This window comes from Equus caballus, chromosome 3 (assembly GCF_041296265.1).
Source record: "Equus caballus isolate H_3958 breed thoroughbred chromosome 3, TB-T2T, whole genome shotgun sequence".
In the NCBI taxonomy this organism is placed as follows: Eukaryota; Metazoa; Chordata; class Mammalia; order Perissodactyla; family Equidae; genus Equus; species Equus caballus.
Window position 1 is genome coordinate 99,150,680 of NC_091686.1, and position 10,638 is coordinate 99,161,317.

Sequence of the window (10,638 nt, forward strand, 5' to 3'; positions counted from 1 at the left end):
AGACGTCAATTTTGTGGATGGTGTGGTGCACTTTTGGGATGTGAGTGAGGCCAGTGGCACATAAAGCAGATGACCCAAGAGGCCCAGAAAGTTTCATGGGAGACTGAACTACCAGGTAGACTTGACAGGCTGGTCCAGCAATATATTCTTCCATTCAATCTTTAACTGGAAGGGGTTCAGTGGGGGCAAGGGTTTCTATTTGAAAGTGAATTCAGGGCTTGCTCCCTTACGTGATTCTAAGATAAGGAACCCAGGTCTGGGACTGAATGGGAGGAGGAAAAAACAAAATAATTTAGTAGATTAATTAAAAAGGTTTTTTTCTTGGTTGCTTTTCTAGTTTCATTGTGAAGTGTCCCTTTAGTTTAAAATAATGTTACCCTCATTTCTTCTATAGATTCTTTTATAAGAACTCAATGAAGCACATAACTGTTCCCTTACAATATTAATTTTATTAATCCTCTGGCAGCATTGCATTTTATCAAAGGCATATGAGATTAAGAGGAAGTCGTATGTGAGGTCTCCTTTAATGTATTGCAGTATATGTAAGACAAAATGCTGTCCCAGTAAAAGCTATCCACAGGAATCTAAAAGATCACGCACCTGATTTTTCTTTTTTGGTAGCAGAGCGTGCTTTGCCTTGTGAATAAGAGAAAAAATCCTCTCTCCATTCCCCCTGGAGTTTTTGCTTCAACCCATAGCGACAAAACATCATCTGTCTCTCCTAAAGTGTCAGAATGATAAAAACGCTCAAAATTGTACCCCTCCTTCAAAATAAAAGTTAAATATTTTCTCTACCGTGAAGTTGCGTTTAATCTCATCAGCCAAAGTAGTCTCACCTGCTGTGATCTCATAGTATTTGGTTTGCTAATAAACTTTAAAATTTATCAGACTTTACCTTCAATGGTATTTAGCTTATTCCATACCAATGCTCCTCATTTTGTGCTAGTCTTTAGAGCCTCAATGAGAAATATTTAGCTCAGTGTCTTCCACTAAGCCGAGTGCGGTCTCTTACACACAGTTTTCGTGCTGAGGCGGTGCTCTGCTGAATAGATGCTGGCGATTGGATGAGGTTGATTACTGACTCTGCTCATTCCTAACTGTGCAACCTTAGGCAAACTACTTAATCTTTTTGTTTTCTGAGTTTCCTTCTCTCGAAAATGGTGAAATATGGACACATATCTAATAGATTATTGTGAAGTTAAAAGTGAGGTAAACAGGGGCCAGCCTCGTGGCGTAATGATTAAGTTCATGTCCTCCGCTTGGCAGTATCGGGTTCGTGAGTTTGGATCCCGGCCACGACCTACACACTACTCATCAAGCGATGCTTGGCATCTCACATGCAAAATAGAAAAAGATTGGCACAGGTGTCAGCTCAGTGACAATCTTCCTCAAGCAAAAAGAGGAAGATTGGATTGGCAACATATGTTAGCTCAGGGCCAGTCTTTCTCACAAAAAAAAAGAAAGAAAGAAAGAAAGAGAGAAGTCAATAAAACTGTAGAGTTTTGTGTACTTAAAAAGCAGTCCATAAATATCACCCATTGTTATTACATGCTTAGTGAATAGACATAACCTCTAGGAAATGAATTTAAATGTCTTCTTTCTATCTTTTAAACTCAAAGCTCAATGTATTTTAAAATTTTAATTGATGCCGCTTGTATATAATTATTTTATTTTCGTTGAGCTCCTTTAATATTTATAGCATAGGTTAGCAAATAAAGCATTTAGTTTTGAACTCCTTTGCCCTATTGTCTAATATGTGGAATTTGACCTCCCTTGAATGTTGTGACACAGGTTCTGTGACTGACGATAGATGTGTACCCAAAGGTAGCAGAACTGAGGACTGTACCAGGCAAACTCCATTGCTATGTGGCAATTGAGCAGAAAAGAAAATAAGGAAGTATGAGTTTGGGTGCTTTCCCATTTCTTCTTCTTTCCCCTCAATCTTCTACATCCTCATAACTTTAAGCCACACGTCTTCCAGTTTGGTAAGTGGCGTTTCCCTTGATTAACAATGTAACCAAGCTTAAAGACAATCCATCCCCTCCCTTATGTTAGAAGTGCCTATGACATAATAACATCTCCATGTGAGAACGAATTTTACAGTTCCATTCCTACCTGACACCTGGCTGCCTGTGACGGGGGCCTCTCCCAAGGAATAGCTCATTCCTTTTCCAATTTTAATTCGTAGAATATTTCTGTTTGGATTAAACTGATATTTGTTTCCCCAAAACGTATGTATGCATATATGTGTATATAGCCTGGTCTGCTTTTTGTATTTCAGAGCTCTGCAGAATATAAGTTCAATCCTCTATGACATGTTAAATCTCAGATATTTGGAGAGAATTCTTAGCTTCCTCCTGAATGTTTTTAGCTCCAGCTTGTGGAAGAAATGAATGATGGGGTCTCACGAGTACAATCCTCACTAGTTTTCTTTGCATATACAACAGTGAATTAATATTTCTCTGAAAGCATTCCACTCGAAGTGAATACCATTCTGCGTTTGTCACACGACTGTGGGAATGCAGCCTAGAATGATTATCATTATTACTTGGACAGGCTATTTCAATCAATGCAGACTAAGCAAATTTGTCGTTGTCGTTACTTTGTTTCTCTGATTGTTTGTTTATTTTAGCACCTTAATCATTTAGGTGATTCATCTTGAGTATATAATTAAAATGTTAGATTATTTTTTCTAATTGCCTTGCTATATCTATGCCAACTGTTTCAAAAACTTGGGAGCTTAAGATAACAGATGTTTATTTAGTTCACAACTTTGTGCTGACTGAGCAGTTTATCTAGTCTAGTCTGAGCCAACTTGGCTGATCTCTGCTGGGGTCCTTCGTGGGATGTGGTTAGCTGGTGGGTTGGCTGCTGGTTAGATGATCCAGAATGGCTTCACTCACATGTCAGGAATTGCTGGATTGTGGACCAGGGCAGCAGAGGGCTCTAGGCCTCATGTTTCTCATCATGTACACTTCTTCATATGGCAGTCATAGAATTCCAAAATTGCAAGAGCGGAAGCTTCCCAGCCTCTGAGGCCTAGGCTCCGAATTGGCACAGCATCACTTTCTCCACGTTCAACTAGCTAGAGCAGTTAACAGGGCAAGTCCATCTCCAACGCTAGAGTAATGGGTTCTAATTTGATGGAGGAACTGCAAAGCAATGTGTTTTTTTTTTTTTTTTGCAAACTAATACACTTCCTATCTTATGCTTCTACAAAAATTTTGGGTGCCTAAGACAAAGGTTTTAAATTTAAACAAATTAATGGCCACTCTCAGGTCCTTGTCATGTGAACACCTTCTCCTGATGGTCAGAAAATGGCTGTTTGCCTCTTCAAGGCCAACAGGAGAAAATTCACAGGCGTTTTGAAACTCTTCCCTCAGGAAGGGCTGAAAACTTCAAGGTTATAAAGGGTTGATTGGATCAGGCCCACCCAGGATAATCTCTCTTTTGATTCCTCAAAAGCGTCGGGGCCTTAATTACATATTCAAATTCCTTCCTTTGTCATATAATGTAACCTAATCATGAGAGCAAAATTAATCCTGTTCACCATCCTGCCCACTCAAGACAAGAGAGCTTAATACAGGGCTTGTACACCAAGGGGCAGCAACCTTGGAAGGCATCTCAGAACTCTCCCTCCCACATGCATTTTCTCCATAAGAGTCTAACATCTCCTTCTAATTTCGCCTTCCTATCTGGCCTCTTGATCCTTCACTCTCGGGAACGATTTGTATTTCCTAGAAACAAGGAGGTAAAAGCCACCAAATGGGCCCCTCTCATTTACAAAATATGGGTCTCTACTCTCTTCCTACTCCTTCCTTTCAGAGATAAAGGTATCATTTATACTTCCTAAAATTAATCTTTTTCTCGTAATCCGGATCCTTTTGAATCCTAACTTTTTATTACAATTTTTATTGATTATAAATACTTTTATCTTCTGTCTTTCAATGCTTCCTTTTCTTTTCTGCAGACTCCACTATTTGACACAAGTGTTTCTCAGCCCTTATAATAATAATTATTATTATTATTATTGGCCCCTTTAGGAAACTTTTTATTTCCTCCTTCTCACAGGATGGGAATACTTGAAAGACAAGGTTTAACCTCCCATCCGTATCACAACTCCCTGTAATTTAACTTTTGCCCTTACATTTTTATTGAATTTTTCACAAAGGTCGGTACTGTCTTCTTCTTTGCTTAAACTAATGGATACAGTTTAGTTCTTATCACATTTGAACTCTTTTTGACATTTACGCTGTTGATCTTTTCTTCTTGAAACTCTGTCCTTCCTTGTCCTCCAGGAAAGCAACGTTTCCATTGTGACTTGTTTCACTCTTTTCTCTGTGGCATGTTTTTCTCTATCTCTCTTAGTGTTCCATTTTGGAATTCTTTTTACCTTTATATGCTTTGTGAGTCAGCTCATTCCAGGTCTTCAACTGTCACCTCCATATTGACGACACGACTCACTACCTCCAGTCTAGATTTCTCTCGGGAGCTCCAGACGCATTCACCTTCCTGATTTTCATGGCCCACAAATATTCGAGACCTAGCACTCTCATTTCAACTGCTGGTTCCTACTTATACTCCCTATTTTGATGGCATTATTTTCAACATAAGCTATATGGCAGAAACCTAAAGATCTCCTTCTTGACTAGTCCCCTTTCTTAGTCCCCATAACTAATCATTTATTTATAATAAAATAAAATAAGTTGATACTATCTTATTTTGATTATGGTTCTGAATCATCTGAATCAAAGCATCAACAGCAACCCCTTGATAGAGGATCTGTCTTCAATCCAAATATCCTCCAGCACATCCTTTGTACTGCTGCTAGAATCATCTTTTAAAATATAAATCTGATCATGATACCTTTTTGCTTAAAACCGTTCAATGATATTACTGGATTCAGAAGACAATAGGACATAGTTTATCCCTTGAACTCTCTTGCCTGTCCTAAAATCTTCTGTCTCAAAACTCATATCTATAAGAACTGTATCACTGAGAAATTTTTATACAGTGAACTCAGTTTCTATTTAGAGTTTTCAACTTACATGGGAATTTAGCTAATTCATTGCAATTCCATCCCATTAGTATTTGTTTTCTGCTAATTTATTTTATTCTGTTATTTTTAGTTTATTTCATGAAACTAAATCCTTTCTGGTAAACCCAACTTGAAATTCCTCCCCCTGTCTTTTCACCAGCATTGAGTCTAAGTTCCAGGAGCTTATTTTGTTCATGACATGGGGGAGAGACAATATCTCAGAGTTAATCCTGGTCATCTATTCAAGCTGACATCACCAGCCTTGACAGTAACTTTGATTTTTTTTTCAATATACCCTTAACCTGGCTGCAAGTTCCCTTTACAAGATGATTCTGAAGGTCATGTCCGCATCCCTTAAACTTAGAAAATTTAAAGTGGGGCCTAGAGGACTCCATAAGGTGGATTCAGGCCTATAAGATTGCCTCATACAAAGTACTCCTCTTTCTAATCTATTCTTTTGTGTTAAGGTGGCTCGAGGTTCCTGACAAAGGAGCTGATCTATCCAAGACAGTTGAAAAGTAGGACATAGGTCTGTTTGCTCTCAGATCCAGATATTTGTTATATATTTTTGTACTATCATCTCCTTTTAGAATTGACTTTGACATCCTATTGCACATGGTTTCTTACCAGAATATCATCAGCTATTAACTCACTTGATACCCTTTAACTCCATCTCCGGATTCCTAACCTCCCTTGTGCCCCAGATCAGAAGCTCTGGGGAAAGAGATTTGGATAAACTTGTGACTGATTTTTCTGGGCATCCTGATTGTCAGGGTCTAGAATTCAGCCTCCATTCCACTTGCTAAGGCTCATACCCCGGTTAGGGGCAGCCAGGGGAAGGAGCACCTTTTTGCAATATGTCTACCTGGAGGAAGTACCTTTTCTTAATCACATAAAATTATGACATTTGCTTGTAGGACTCTCTTGTCCCCATAGTCGTGTTCTAGTAAAAGTGAACAACTTACAGGTATCAAATATGCCTTGATCTCTAATACTTGGGTGCCTTATATACATAATTTCTCTACCCCGCCTATACTAAATAATTGCTGTACATCCTTCAAACTTCAGCTCAGGGGGCATATCACCGAGGAACCTCTTTACATTTCCTTTCTCTTTTTTGGCTCATAATTACTTTCCTTATAATAGTGCTTTGCCCTTTGTGGTTTTTTCAAGCATTAAATGAGTTAATACAAGTGGCCTGCTTACTCACATGTTTCCGGTATATACTCAGCTCTCAATAACGTAGTGCCTCATTCATTTTCAGTGCCCAATAATATTGGTTCGTAGTCAAAGATTAATTGGAAAAATAATCCAAAGTACAATAAGCTTCATGCAATGTCTCTGTTAAAATCTTACATAACTTTGAAAGGCTGGCTTTTGCCCAATTTGTCCTCTACAGATGGTCTCTAAGGTTTCCTTTTTCCTCTGCAACACCTTTGAAATTAATCTGTCCTTGTCCTTGCTACAAAATAATTTTCATATCCCTTGTTAAAGCACTGAATCTAGTCTGCACTGTATTTCTTAAGTGTAGATCTACTTTTCCTACTGTTTTCTTAATTTTTAGATGGATAGCATGCAAGTCACAGTTTCTCTTTTTCTGGACAGTTATTTATATTGACTTCTTTAAAATGTTGAACTAATCGAGAAGGGAAAGAATTCAAGCGGCAGCCTGGAAGATTCTTTAAGTAGGCCAAAAACTTTGATACGTCTCCCATATTACATTCATGCGTGTGTGTGTGTTTGTGTAAGTGTATGTGCCACATATATTTCTGCATATGCATACCTAGACTGAAGAAAAAAATACACATATTCTGTGATCAGCAGAATTCGAATATGACCCCCAATGACTAATGATCTGTTTAATTCCACTCCATTGAGTGTGTACAAGTCCTGTAAATATAATGAGATATTACTTCTGTGATTAGGTTTCCTTACATGACAAATGGGGTATTGTAGACGTACTTAAGGTGACTAATCCATGGATCCTGGGTGCACTGGACCTAATCAGTGAGTCCTTAAAGTGAAAGACTCCTTCTAGTTTTGATGTAATCAGCTGCTATGTTCAGAGAGGATCATATGGCTAGGACCTGAGAGTGGCCTCCAGGAGCTGAGAAACCCCTAGCTGACAACCAGCAGGGAAATAGGTAATTCAGTCTTACAACCTCAAGGAATAAATTTTGCCAACAACCTTAATGTGCTTGGAAGACGAAGCTGAGACTTAGATGAGATTGTAGCTCCAGCTGATACCTTGATTCTAGACTTTGAGACATTGAGCAGAAGACCTAGAAAACTCATGCCAAAATTCCTGACCCATGGACACTATGAGTGTCATGGGCTGCATGTTTGGGTCCTCTCAGAATACACGTGTTGAAATTTTAAATCCGAATGAGATGTTACTAGGAGGTGAGCCCTTTGGGAGATAATTAAGTTTAAATGAGGTCACAAGCATGGAATCTCCGTGATGGGATTAGTGTCCTCATCATGGGATGAAGAGATTGAGCTCTCTCTCTCTGCCTTGTAAGGATTCAGCAAGAAGGCATCTATCTGCAAACAAGGAAAAGGGTCCTTGCCACAAACTGAATTAGCCAGCACCTTGACCTCAGACTTCCCAGCCTCCAGAACCGTAAGAAATAAATGTGTATTGTTTAAGCCACCCAGTCTACAGTATTTTGTTATAGCAGCCTGGACTGCTTAAGACAACGAGATAATACATTTTCATTATTTTAAGCCTCTACATTTGTGGTAATTTGTCACACATCAATATCAACCTAATAAGTTATTTTAAATAAAAAGATAAGAGACTCTGTTTTTTTATTGAGACTTATATATACCTTGTCTTTTGTTTGTAGCTGAGCAAAGAGCACTAAGCCCATTCTCTAGAAGTATTTTATGGGAAAATACCTGTGAAGCACCGCAGAGAAAATGAGATGCAGCCATAACCATCGGCGTTTAGGAGAGAAAGACTGTGGCATTCACCTTAGGCCAGGCTCCACAGCACCAGAGTAGACATGGCTTTTTAACAGAACAAGTTCACTCTCCTGCCCCAATAAGACTGTGTGCTCCTTTGCTAATGACACCATACTGAGAAAGACAAGGTAATCATGTAAAGCACCTCTATCCCAAGAAGTGTTAAATGAGGCACCTATATTTATCCCTTTTCTCCCCACAAAATACCTTGAAATGACACTATGGAGAGCTCATTTTAGGCTAAGCACAGAGTGACAGTTTTCTCCTTCTGCAGGAGAAGGATAATCAGGTTCATTAATCCGTTCAGACCCCCAGGGTATCATTTATTAAATTGCTCCCAATGTGCCTTATTCACTCCCAGGAAATAATTTACATACTAGGGAAATTTGATTCACTATCAAGCATATCCCATTTTAAACAATTCTCATTTTCATTCCTTGGTAGAAGGTAATAACTTATGCAAAATATGTGCAGACATAGATTATGCCATGCTGGGAAATTATTGAAGTATTACTTTCAGGATGCCAATATTCCATGAAAATATCCGCAATATATAATTCAATGAATTTAATGAGGATTTTTTTCCATGTTTTTCTTCCCCTATCTCCTTCCCTCCTCCGCTAAAAAGATAATTAAAGTAATCTTATGTAAAATGTTAGGATCTGGAAGCATAGGCTTATTGATGAACAGGAATGGAAGTCATAAAGGTGACTTCTTTCATTATTCTGCCTGTCTGTCAAGGGGATCACAGCTGAAACTATTCTGTGTTATGGAAGCAACCATCTAAATGGTTAATTGCACTTGAAGACACTTCGCTTCCCAACTGAAACAACACTAGCTGTCTTATTCAGAGAGAAAATTCACTTGGTTTTATGTTTCAGTAATAAAGTCATGTTTCATCTGGTTAAGCTTTAACTATTTTTCTGGAACAAGAAATCTCTACACAAAACAAACACTTCTATGTAGCACTTACCACGTGCCTAGGTATTTTTCCAAGTTTACGCATCTTCACTCTAATATTCCTTCAAACAGCCCTGTGAGAGAGACACTACAATTATCACAATTGAAAAATGAGGAAATTGAGTCAGACCAACCAAATAATACAAAAACTACTTATGAATCTTTTCCCGATGAGCAGCCTCTATGAGACTGCTTGATTTTCTAACAATGTAAATATTTCCCTCTTGCAAAGATAGCTCCTAAAATTCAAACTGTGTAAACGATAACATATTGAATGAAACAGCAAGTGAAAATCTATTCCATTCTCAACTATTACCTTCTGCCTTCAGTTGCTAATGAATGACCTCAAGTGAGAAAAATACAATCCAGTCCCAGCACTTCTACTAACTAGCTGTGCCTCCTTATGCCTTAGTTATCTTAACTAGAAAATAAGTGGATGGTGCTCATAAGAATCGTTTAAGATACGACACTCTACGTTTTTTCCTAATATTTATTTATAAATGGTATATGACTTGGTTAAAAACTGAAAAATAAAGTTACAATCAGGAATATGTTGAGGTGTGAATGCCCTCACAATCCCCCACACCATCCAGAAAAACAATTGCACAACTATAGTCAGAGGAAATATTTTCTAAGTATAAAGATGGAGTAAATCTTCTAATCTAGTGCGTTTGCTTCTCTACAAACCCGCCAAATATCCAACTCCAACTGTGATTATGTAACCATAGGCCCATTTAGAGCCAGTTGGAACAGACCCCACTCTTATCACTAAAGTGATGAAAGATTGTTTTTCAGAAAAACTATAAAGTCACACATAGCCAGAGCATGTGTAAAAGAAGAAATTGTGACCTGAAACGACCGAGGAACCAAAGATCCTACTTCCAACGGAACCCAAGGTCAAAGTCATGACCAGAACTTGAAAGTCGGACTCTTCTCAGAAGCGAGGGGTCTCTCATTCAGGAAGACCCAGTGTTAAAATTCCTTCCCCACCTCATCAAAAATGTTTAGAACCACATCATAAAAGTTCAGAACCTCGTCATAAACATTTAGAACCCTGTCATAAGTATTTAAACCTCACCATAAATGTTGGAAGCCCACCAATCAAAACCTGTCCCGCCAGTGTTTCTGCATGCCAGCTTGTTCTCCCTAAGCTCTCAAATTTTACCCCAAGTCCTGAATCAGCGAGACAGATCTGAGGGCACATGCCCCCTGTTCTCCCTGCAGATCAACCTCACAGAATAAAGCTGGTCTCTTTTTCCAAAGGCTGATGACGTAATTGATTGGCATTTTATATGCTTTGGGCAAGTGAACCCCAATGTTGTGCTGTAAAAATTCCAAGACATTCCTTTATTCAGATAACAAATCACAGCTTAAGTAATCAATTTGATGACCAATAGCATATTGAAGATCTTGCCCCCGAAACATGTGAGTTTTCCCTGCTATAGCAAAATCTTAAGATCAAAGGAGTAGTGATTGAAACTTCTACCTCTTTCTAGTCTCAGAGAAGCAGTTTGCAGAATGCTGTGAAATTGACATTACTTTCCCTGCTGCAATTGGTCATGTATTTTAATCTTAAAAGATGTAAATTGTAGGCTTATAAGAGTGAAAGAACTGTCTCCATGCTGGCAGAAAATATTTTAAATTATTTTCTGACAGTGCAAAACTATAGCGAC

The 10,638-nt window shown here is 38.4% G+C and overlaps 1 long non-coding RNA gene across 1 annotated transcript; it reads right to left on the reverse strand.

Moving 5' to 3' along the window:
* Positions 1 to 429: 429 nt before the first annotated feature.
* LOC111772710 (uncharacterized) lies at positions 430 to 9,953 on the reverse strand. The gene is made up of 3 exons (XR_002806715.2): positions 9,815 to 9,953; positions 8,979 to 9,039; positions 430 to 721 (listed from the first exon to the last, which is right to left on the reverse strand). It is a non-coding gene; the product is annotated as an uncharacterized lncRNA (long non-coding RNA).
* Positions 9,954 to 10,638: the final 685 nt, after the last annotated feature.